Source organism: Balaenoptera borealis (assembly GCF_965194805.1).
Source record: "Balaenoptera borealis genome assembly, chromosome: 9".
NCBI lineage: Eukaryota > Metazoa > Chordata > Mammalia > Artiodactyla > Balaenopteridae > Balaenoptera > Balaenoptera borealis.
In genome coordinates this window covers 71,226,447-71,238,481 of record NC_138873.1, presented here as the reverse complement: position 1 = coordinate 71,238,481, position 12,035 = coordinate 71,226,447, and the positions used below count along the sequence as shown (strand labels likewise).

General features: G+C 40.4%; 1 long non-coding RNA gene across 1 annotated transcript in view; it reads right to left on the bottom strand.

The window, feature by feature from the left end:
- The window catches only part of LOC309635150, a 356,917-nt gene that overhangs the window by 242,858 nt on the left and 102,024 nt on the right, over nt 1-12,035 (bottom strand). The window contains exon 3 of the long non-coding RNA XR_014248663.1: nt 3,252-3,424. This is a non-coding gene — a long non-coding RNA (uncharacterized lncRNA). The remainder of the gene's footprint in view (nt 1-3,251; nt 3,425-12,035) is intronic.

The window sequence follows — 12,035 nt, the reverse complement described above, 5'->3', positions numbered from 1 at the left end:
CAGGAGGATGACTTAGGCACAATGGTTTTCTAAACAGAAACCCACGTGATGAACACTGGGACTTTTCCAATACTCCCTCTCTCCGGAAGTCTATTTATTCTCCACAGACTGGAAACCATTCACCAGAGCGCTGCATCTGTGATTTCTCCCACGCTTTTTCAATGCAGCAGGACATTTAAACTCAGGCTGCAAGTCCAGCCCTGAGGGAAACTGCCTCCTTAGATCTGCAGTGGCTTTCACATTTGAGGATTAACTTCAGTTGGGAGCGGAGGTGTCCATAAAAGTAATATATTCCCAAACAGAAAAAGCGGCCCTGAGCAAATTTTCTTTTCCGAAAAGATTCTACGAGGTGCCAAGAGAATGACTTTAAGAACTGTTTGTGGAACTTTCTTGACCCCAGAATGTTTTCAAGGTGTCAATTTGGGCTAATCCCCAATAACAGCAATCCATAGTTTAGTCAGATGTCAGGTTTGAAAGTGTGTGGCTTTTTTAAGAGGGTTTTTGCTCCTTCTCTCCCTTCAATCATAGACCCAAAGTAAACACTAGTTCAAGTCCATTATTTGTGCTTTGCAATTACAAATCTTGTATCTTTTTCCCTCTCATGTCTCTGCCACCACCTCAAAAGAGATCAGCAGAAGACAGGAGTGAATAAGAACCATCCAGCACTGTGGGATCCCACTCAGGGGACATCTTGCTTAAACTTCCCAAATCTTCTAGTACATGCATTCATGGATGACCATTTATTCAGGGGAAAAGTTGAGGTTTAGGTTTCTGATTTCCAAAAATACAAGAAGTCAAGTCAATGAAGTAAATTATTCCCAAAAGTGTAGAAAGAGGCTAAATAAGCAATGTAACTAGAAATTTCATCTGATTTTGAGGGTTCCCCGAGGTCTTCATCTTCTCTCCACAGATTTGTGTGTGTGTAGTCATAAGTGGCAGAGATGACTTTGATTCATTAAATCTTGTTTTATTTTCCTCCTGGGCATACTTTGAGACTACACTTCCTAGCCTCCCGCACAGATAGGCGGGGTTCTGTGACTGGCCAGCGGAACAAGGGCCAGAAAGGATGTTTGCCCCTTCCAAGCCTGATCCATAAAAATCCTCCCACTTCTCATCTCTCATTGCAGGCCAGATGCAGAAGATCCAGAAGAGGCTTCCAAAGGCCTGGAGATGGGGGACTTTTCAGATGAATGAACCTTAATGACCATGTGAAGTAGACTCCTCCACACACACTGTCCCTTCAGCCTACACTGTACCATGACATAAGCAAGAAGTAAATGCTTACTGTGTTAAGCCATTAAGACTTTGGAATTGTTCATTACAGCAATGAGCTTGTCCTGGCTAATACTTGGTGCATGGAAAATAATGAATTATATTTCTTCCTAGAATAAAAAGCACTAATATGTAATAGGATAAGCTGCTATAACTTCAACAGAGTATTAAGCCCGAGCTCGATGATTTAAAGACTTTTAAAAACACCAAGTTGTGGTCAATAAGACTGATTTCTCCATTTCATAAAAAACCCTGATCTCAAGGCATAGACCAAGTACCTTTCCTTAGCCTTCTGGGAGAGTACTTCCTAGCCTCTATGATATTGTTTCTTCAAATTTATTTCCTCCTGAAATGGGATTCACTTTTTGAAGATGATCAATGTCATAAGATGTTGTGTTTTTCCACCACCCCACAAAAAACAAACATCACGTGTTATTTGGATAACTATTAACCAAATTTCATCAACATTCATCACCTCTGGAGCAGGTTTATGGTAGGACAACTAAGAAAAATGGAAAATGCTGACTGTTCTAGCTAAAAAATGACCTTGTTTCCTTCAGTCTAGAAAATACAACCTTCTCTAACGAAAAGAAAAAACTCATGTCATCCAATGTTTCCCAGCAAGAACATTCTATATACATAAAGTTTTCCTTGAGTAGAAAGAGGAGCAATCTTTGCTATTGTGTCAGAGGTAGCAGAATTCAGTGGGGGGCTTGAAAGCTCTAGAGCCTGGGTGCCATAGTATCTGATCCAACATGAGCTCTGAGCCACAATATAGCCCTCATCTTCCTAAGCAAGGTAAGAAATTGTTTCCACTATGACATGCCACTAGCTGTGTGGCAGCCAGTATTTTAAAGTGGTAACAAGGATTTGCACTATACAACCCTGTATTTAGAATATGATTAGAAAAAATAGACTTTGGCCTTTAAACAGTGAATATCAAGCTTCCCTTTGGAATTTAAATGTATAGTCATCTTTATCCCTTAAATATTAAGGATTTTTAAGATGCAAAATCTAGCCAACTTTTAGCTGTAGTTTAAGTCTGCCTAACTATAAAAATAGATACTTCCAGAACAGACTGCAAAAAATAATTGTTCTGCTACAGTAAAAAGCAGTAAGGTAGGTTATATATACTCAGGCATCAACGTAACCTCAGCACTTTTAAAGCCCTTACCACAAGTTTGCAGCTAATTGCATTTCATTGACCTATATATGTAGCATAATATCTTTTAGGGAGAAAGAGAGCTGTTTCCAACTCTACAAAAGCAGTTCAGGGGAAAAATACTTGCAAAATACATATCTGATAAAGGACTGGTATTCAAAATATACAAAGCATTCATAAAACACAACAACAAGAGAACAAACAATCCAATTAACTATGGACAAAAAACCTGGAAACCTCCCCAAAGAAGATATACAGATGGCACATATAAACATACAGAAAGATACTCAACATATATGTCATTAAGGAATTATAACTTTGTGAAAAGCCATAAAACTGCACCATGCAAAGAGTGAAATTTAATGTAAACTATGGAATTTAGTTAATAATAATGTATCAACATCTATTGTTGATTAATTGCAACAAATGTACCACACTAATGCAAGAGGTAATAGGAGAAACCATAGACAGGGGAGGGAGGTATACGGGTATGTACCTGTTCTATTTTTCTGTCCTAAAATATAAAGAATATTATTTTTTTAAAAAAGCAAGTCAAGAGGCCCTGATTATAATTTAGCTGATTTTTCCCTGACAAGGCATTTAATACATGGTCTGACTATCTGCTCTGTGAAGAGAAATGTTAATTTTGTACAAGGCCTGGGATTGGGTGTCAAGGGAACTGCAAGCCATTCACTGACATCATGTACCATGTTAGGTTAATAATACACATGCTGATTCTGCTTGAGCATCCTGCATGCCTGAGTACACACAGCAGGGACAGAGTGCAAGGGAAGAGAGAGGAAGCGTTGGTACCTGCCTTATCCGGGGGCTTCAGAAATGTCTGCACAGAATTCAAGAGCAGCATCTGTTAGTGGTCACAAGTCACCTCTTTGGGGCCGATGCTTTACAGAGGATGGTGTCATTGAGGATGCCCGCAGCAGTGGACGCAATGGTGAATGCTTCTGTCACCAGCCCCAGTCACCTCCAGCCCTGGAGAGGAAACAAAGGGATCTCAGGTGCCTGCACGGTGCAGGAAGATCTCTTGTGATCTGGAGATGACCTTCCCTCACACCATGACGGTTGGGACATATTTAGTGGGCAAAATGATCAACAAGGGCTCTTTGCCAAAGTGATGGAAAAGCTGTGTGTGTGTGTGTGTGTGTGTGTGTGTGTGTGTGTGTGTGTGTGTGTGTGTATCCCAATTAACCATGTTAATATATATTAAAATCAATTCATTTCCACAATTGATAAAAATAAATCCAAAAAAACAAGATAAAAACAATCACAGCATAACTTCTATTTGGTTTTCTTGTTCAAATAAAATGCCTCTTTATCTGTTCCTACAAAAAGCAAAGGGAGAAATTCTTGCTGTCAAACTAACAACTATTAAAAGGAAAGAATTAAGGAGGAATTTTAATGAGTTTTCCTAGAATGCCTTATAGCTAATTTTATTGGTGCATAGGATTTCTTTCCATATTTAACTATTTTTCTTTCTGAACTAATTATGTCTTTTGGTTCTGGTTGATACGCATTCTAAGATGTAAACCATTTATTAATTTTTTATTAATAAATGTGTCCTTTACAATTGAAAGGCTAACCTTATCAGCTTTGTTGACCGCTATGTCAGAAAAGTCCACAACAGTGTAGTTAATAGATTGCTGAAATATAATTACATTTCAGTATAGCTACTATCAATCCTGACCTTCTAAAAAGTTCAGCTTCAGGGCTTCCCTGGTGGCGCAGTGATTGAGAATCTGCCTGCCAATGCAGGGGACACAGGTTCGAGCCCTGGTCTGGGAAGATCCCACATGCCACAGGGCAACTGGGCCCGTGAGTCACAATTACTGAGCCTGCGCGTCTGGAGCCTGTGCTCCGCAACAAGAGAGGCCACGACAGTGAGAGGCCAGCGCACCGCGATGAAGAGTGGCCCCCGCTTGCCACAACTAGGGAGAGCCCTCGCACAGAAATGAAGACCCAACACAGCCATAAATAAATAAATTTAAAAAAAATAATAAAAAATAAAAAGTTCAGCTTCAGGTATACATAAGAATAAGGTGTCTCATTCATGTCCCAATTTAACAAGATTACATTACATTAGAAAATGTCTATCATTATGCATTCTCCCTGTTGTATGTCTGTGTGTGTGTGTGTGTGTGTGTGTGTGCGCACGTGTGTGTGTTTAACTGAGACTGCTTTGGCTGCTTTTATTAGTTAACCTTCGCTGGGCATCACTTACATCTCCAGTGATGTAGGTAGCCATCAAAATCATCAACAAGAAGAAAGCAAGTGAGACTTCTATGTTCTAAAGGATAAAAAGTATGAATCTTGGATCCAACAAATGGTTAAACACCCTAAAATTACCCAGCTGTGTGAACACTGGAGACAGAAATCTCTTATTATATGGTGATGGAGCTATACCTTGGCAGCAACCACCTGGATGAGATCTGGGATCAAAAGAAACTAAGTGAACAGCAAGGTCCTACTGTATAGCACAGGGAACTCTATTCAGTATCTTGAAATAACCTATAATGAGAAAGAATATGAAAAAGAATATATATATATATGTATAACTGAATCATTTTCTGTATACCTGAAACTAACACAACACTGTAAATCAATTATACTTCAATTAAAAAAGAAAAAGAGGGACCTCCCAGGTGGTCCAGTGGTTGAGACTCCGCCTTCCAGTGCAGGGGGTGCGTGTTCAGTCCCTGGTTGGGGAGCTAAGATCCTACATGCCTCCCCGCCAGAAAACCAAAACATAAAACAGAAGCAATATTGTAACAAATTCAATAAAGACTTAATGGTCCACATCAAAAGAAAAGAAAAAGAAAAAAAACTTGAGTGAAAGGGAAGTGAAAGTGTCAATTACTGACAGTGAGCCCAGCACAGGGTCCATAGCCAAGTTCTCTGGAGGGAAGATCAGTGTCCTTGAGAAGCTTTTCACTGGATACGCCATCATGAGAAATTGAGCACCAGCTCACACATCCACGTGAGAACAGAATTGAGGCAACAGCGATCATCTCTTCCTCTCCTTTCCAGTGCTCAGTTTGAGCTCATAAGTAACTGTGTTTATGTGAAAACTAGGACCACAGTTTAGAGGGAGATTTTTTTCTCTTCTTATAAATAAAATATATCAAAGTAACAGAATGTGGCACTGATGAATGTGAGAGGGATTCAGGCAAACTTTTATGGGTTTACTGATTGGGGGGAAACTCTACTGAGGCCAGCCTATGGAATTAGCTGGTTTACAATGTGTCTATTATTCCCATCCACCCAGATTTTTCAAATGCCTTATAAAGTGTCTTATGATTTGGGAAAGATCACAGTAACTTATTCCCAAGATCCCGAATACACTAAACTATACATAGCTCATTTCACGTCACTGTTCTCCATCCCTCCTTTTCAGTAGAATTCCAGAGGCTAGAAAGGGATTTCAAGTCATCCTATAACTTAGTGCTATAGCTTTTCATTCCTGGTCATCCTGGCGTTCCTATATACACGACCCCTTTTCCATAACACACAGAAGGCACTGATGTACGGGCTCCTCAAGTGGGACAAACTCCAAGAAAGGAGAATAATGGACTTCAAATAGAAGAGATGCTGAAGATACTCATCTGAGCAATGGGGGAGATGGTTTCTGACAAACTCTTGCATAAATTGGTTATTTTTAAAGCAACTTGTTCACTTAATTGCCTAATGGCTGTCAAACTTTCAATCACTCAAAACCACTTGGATGGGTAAACACAGCCATGACTAGAGGACGCAGAAGGCTCTGCTGTCCTTCACAGCAAGGTCAGGGCAGAAGAAGGCAGCAGAGTCCCCTGCAAGGGCCTGCCAAGCCCTGCTGTCCCAGCTGGGTTCCCATCCTCACCCACACCATCATCTCTCCCTTGAATAAGCCTATACACCAAAGACAGGAGAGATGAACAGGAGAACAAACAGCTCTGATACAGTGTGTGGCAGTGGGGGAAGAGGAGGCAAACTAGGTCTGAAAATGTGTTCTTGTTTCTAATGATTGTATTTTAATTATTTGTTTTAAGTCCTGCCCTGATCTCTTCTCCCTCGTTATATTTCTGGCTAAAATATACGGAGATCACCTACTACATTATCTTTGTACATAGTGGCGAAGATACAAATCTATCATGTTATTTAATGCCCTTGAAACTCCTGGGAACATTACCAAGGAAACCTGGAGTTGGCCATGCTGCCTTTGGTGCCTCCCAAGGGTACTGAAAATTAGGGGTCTTTCTTTGGACCTCCGCTTAGGGGACTTGGCCCTACCAAATGAATCACACAGTTGGGTGACTGAGAGAAAATTAGAAGAGTTTTGTTCTAGTTTTTTAAGTTAGCTGATTCTTAAAAAAACAAAAACAAAAACAAATGTGGCTCCTATGATACTTGATGACAATATTTCTAAATTCTTCCATGCAGACTCCTGAGAAGACCCTTCTCAGATACTCAGGGTGTTCATTCATTTTAGCCAAATTTCACCTGCCTGAAATACTGGGCAGGAGGAAAGTGCTCTGCATGATTTACCCTGAGTCCCATGCCTCTAAAAGACAATCCCAAAAATAATGCTATATTTAGACAGGATTCTGGATGGTCACCTAGGAGCCAGTCAGTGATTTTAACTGCATTCTTTCCAACTATGATTTGATTAGAAAAGAAGAAGCTCCATTTGTCTGGTCAATTTCTTAATGATTCATATAAGGACTGCTTATCATTCATTTCTCAACAAGCTTCCCACTTTAAAATGAGATGATTCTCAAGTTAGCAGGCTGTCGATGTCAAGACACAGCTATGAACAGAAATCTGAAAGCATATTGCCCTGTTTTCTGATGTTTTTTCTGGGAACTCAGAATTTTAATCCATTATCACTTTTAAGACTCAAGTCAAGAAAGAATCCCCTTTAGCCTACAGCTGCAATATTCTCAAATACAAAACACTAATATTAGTAGGTAACACTTATTTTTCTTGGTCTATTTAGGAACTTGAAGGCTGAAATTTTTATTCTGGATGAACACAGCAACATCGAAATTGTTGGTAAGTATAAACGTCTATGTCTATTTCATCACTCCAGCCGACTATGACGTTAATTCTTTAAAACACAGGCTCAAAGGATCTCAGGAGGCAGCACTAAGAGTTATGGCATTTTTCTCCAGGTGAAGTGATATTATTTCAAAATGTAGTGGAAATTTAATAGTGGATGCTTTGATGGAAATGTATGATACACACACAGAGTCTATTTTCATATTAAGCTATCATGTAGTATATTAATTCAAATGATGTCTCATTTAAAATGTTGTATAAGTGCAAGTGAAAAAAAAAAAATCTAAATTCAGGGGAATTCCCTGGTGGTCCACTGGTTAGGACTCTGCACTTTCACTGCCGAGGGCCAGGGTTTGACCCCTGGTCGGGGAACTGGGATCCCACAAGCCACGCGACCAAAAAATAATTTTTAAAAATCCAAATTCAGCATTTTATAAGTGCAGTTACTCTGTTGTCTGTAAAACCATTCTGTGATTTCTCTCAAAATGTTATCTTATTCCAAATAAGCTTGACAAAATAATCTTGAGAGGAAAAATTCCTCATGCTTAAAAATTATTGCTGTTTTTCAAGAACTGCTACCTGAATTCAGAGAGATTCCCACTGAAGTAATAAAACCCTGAAACCAAACTGTGTTGTTGCAGCAGAGAGATCTGCTGTGTGGGCTTCAGAGGAGCCTGGCCGTCAGTCTCACTGTGCGATTCACTGATGGTTTACAGCTTTTGGGACACGGCCCCAGCCCTGAGTTCTTCAGGCCAGTCATGCTCACTGGTGGTTTTACATAGACCAAGACCCCAAGGAGCAAAGCTCTGTTTGTCCCCCTGCTGCCTTTGTGTCTAGGGGAAATTCTGCAGGCCCTGAATTGGGGACCACTGGGTCCTTCTCTCCCTCTGACCTCTCTGAGGCCTTGGCTGTCCAGGTGGAGCCAGCTTTTTCCTGCTGAACCATAACTGCCACCCAGCAGGCACTGTCCTCTCCCCTTACATGTAATGATCAGCAAAAGCTGTTCTTCTTCCTGGCTTTGTGGAAACAAATTGTGCAAGAAAAAAATAATGATGATAATAATAATATCAATAGCAGTCACTGATATCAGTGGAGCACTTTACAAGGTGCTCTAAGCGCTTAACCTACGTGAACATTTTCAAACCATATAAAACCCTATGAGGTAGATAGTAATATCCCATTTTACAGATGAGGAAATGGAGGCACAGAGAAGCAGAGCTGAGATTCCACTCTGAGAAGGATTAGGCAGAAAACAAAAATGAGCCAAGGGAGCCAGTTTCCCAAGGCGATAGGGAATGTGGGTGTGGAGGCTGGAGAGGCAATGTTTGGATTAAAAGGCCGATATTATTTGGCCTCATCGTGGTTCTGCTGTCAAATAAGAAACTTTACAATCTAGTGGAATGTAAATGACAACTTACAAAATGCCAGGCATAAGCTAAAGCAAACATTCCTAGAAAGCTGACTAAAAGAAAAACTCAAGAATTTAAAGCCAAAAATTAAGCGATCTTATGTAAAGACAATGTCTCACCCCATTTTCCTGCATCTCTATTCCCATGAGAATTGCTGCTATAAAAAAATGTTTTTACTGACTATTTTATCAAGTATTCATTGACCCTCTTTCTCCAACTGCTGCTAAGAAGAATTAAAGCGTTCTCAGCTGGAGGTGAACTTTTTGGTCCGCTGGTTTGTAAATCTTTCAGATTTTGGATTGAGTAATACCATGAAGTTGGAGGGTCTTTCTCAGGAGCAGTTAAGCACTCACTGTGCAAGCCCTTCCTACATGGCCCCTGAACTGCTTGCTCATCAGAAAAATGGTCCAAAAGTGGATGTCTGGTCCATGCAAGTAAATCACCAAATCCCCGAGTCAGGTTAGGAACCCTGAGTGATAATCCCTGCGGATTTAGAGCTAGGGAACCCTGGCCAGTGAGAAGGACAGTGTGTCATGGAAAGCATTTCTCCCCACCTTCAGTTTAAGAAATCACATGTATGCATCACCTTCCCCTGGGCAAAGCTGCCGCACAGTTGTCTTGTTGAAGATATGTGGTATCTTGAAGATATGAAGCCCCTGTGATCTTGTGGTCAACTTTTTACTTCAGTCTCAAATCCAAAGCAGCACAAGAATTTGAAAGGAACACATCTTAAAGTCCTCCTGATCACTTCTTCAAGGCATCATCCAACGTCACGTCCTCCATGAAGCTATCTCAGACAATCCTGATCCTCGTGCCAGGCTGGCTGAGTTCCCTGTTCTCCAGCTCCAACAAATTTTGTTTTCCCTGCCTTGGAGCTCTTACCACCCTGTGGGGTCATCATTCTTTGGCTCATGGGTCTCCCCATTATACACTGCCCTGTCACCATCACTGCCGAGCTAGCCCCTATACACCACCGGGGCCTTAGCAGGGATTTCCTAATTCTTTATTGAATGGACTTCTGAATCATCTAGAAATGTTAACAAGCCATTTGTCCTCCATCCGCCATTAAGAGTTCAAGCAGAACATTCTAATCACAAAGCTCAAGTTTAAAATTTGTGAAACTTGTATGAAAATATACCAGTGCTCACCAATTGAGTCCAAGAAGTCAAATGGGATGGCTTTAAGGAAGAAAAGCCCATTATTAACTAATGTGCCAAAGTTCTATAAGCACTTCATCATCTTATTGCCTGATGCAACCTAAGATTCAATTGTCTGTAGTAGCTTACAGTCAATGGAGAAAGTCTGCAAAGGACTTTATCTTCTTTTTCCCCTTTGATTGATTGATTTTTTTAGAGTACAGACTTTATTCTATAAACTCAGGGTCAGCAAGTTACAGCCTGCTGGGGTGAAGTTTTTGTAAATAAACTTCTGTTTTTTTATACATACACATGTATCTATTCTTAAAGGACTTTATCTTAATTTTAAAACATCCCTCGAAAATCATGTTTGCACTCTTCATTCTTTTAACAAGTCTTTTCCTTCATAAAAACTGCAAAGAACATTGTCAGAATCATTGTATCCAAAAGGCCACAATGTCTAATCTAGAAAAGCCTAAATTAATAACATTTGATTATATGAAGAAAGACAGTGGGTTGAAATACAGGGTTTTTTTTAAACATCTTTATTGGAGTATAATTGCTTTACATTGTTGTGTTAGTTTCTGCTTTATAACAAAGTGAATCAGCTATACATACACATATATCCCCATATCTCCTCCCTCTTGTATCTCCCCGCCACCCTCCCTATCCCACCCCTCTAGGTGGTCACAAAGCACCGAGCTGATCTCCCTGTGCTATGCAGCTGCTTCCCACCAGCTATCTATTTTACATTTGGTAGTGTTTATATGTCCGTGCTACTCTCTCACTTCATCCCAGCTTCCCTTTCCCCCACCCCGTGTCCTCAAGTCCATTCTTGAAATATAGTTTTAATGGCCAAAAAATAAATAAGGAAAACAAAGAAAAGAAAAAATGAGAAGGTAACAGATGGGGCCTAAAGACTTTTTCCTCCCACTGCTTCTTCAGCCACTTTTGGATTCTGCTAAATTTCAACCTAGATTTGGGGAGTTTGTCAAAGCATAAATTTTTACCTGTAAATTTACAGATTCAAAAGAAACCTACTAGATTAGCAGTCCTCCTAGCTTTGCTAGTCTTTGATTAAGTACTTTTTCATGGCTAACGTCCAAAGATGAACGTAATCAGAATATAGTGAGGTTTTGTTTTTCTCATTTAATTGTTTTGTTTTGGGGGAAACCAAAGTGTGCATTAGCTCTGACTTCCACTCAACACATCCAACACAAAAATCCACAAAGGAAACACCGACAGTCACTGTGCTTGTTCATCATTTGTGCGCATCTAGTTTTAAGGTCCTTCGGAGGGCTGAGGCATGATTAAACTTCACGTAAGTTGACTAAATTAATAAACCAGCTGTTGTCTTTAAAGCATGTCAGAGATTTCAGTGGAGTGGAAGAGTTACTTTCTGCTACAGCTAATAAATTTTCAAGTTAATGTATCATCGGGTCTCGGTTAAAATTAAATCTCAAATTCGCAGTGGTTGGACTAAACACACGGTGTGTATCACCTTTTGAACCACTGCCTGTAGAAGTCGAACCCAGCTGCTTGTTTATGTCTAGTTCCTCTTCTTTGCAATGTTAATACTCTGGTAGGTGCGTGGGAAGTATGAGAAACTTGTGCTCCACTCACCTCTACGAGATGTGTGTCTTCAGCAGACGGTGCCGATGGCCGAGGAGCACGGAGACCATAGAAATGACCACTTTGTCATCAGAGCAGAGATTTCCCAGTCATCCCCCGGTGTGCAGGCTCTCCCCGCCTGATTGCTTAAATCTAAGCCCCAAACTAAAAACATGACCTCATGTGGGTGTAGGCAATCTGCTCAGAGGTGCTGCTTCTCTCAAATATTAACACTTGCCACCTCCATCCCAAAACAGCTTTTGCCACAGCCTGGCTGGAAAACAGCTGAAAAATATTTAAATCCAGTGCTTAAGTGGCCTAGAGGATTACTAGTGGGATAAAGAGTTTTTTCGGCTCAAGGTGTCTGATTCAGTGACAACCTTGGTTGATAGT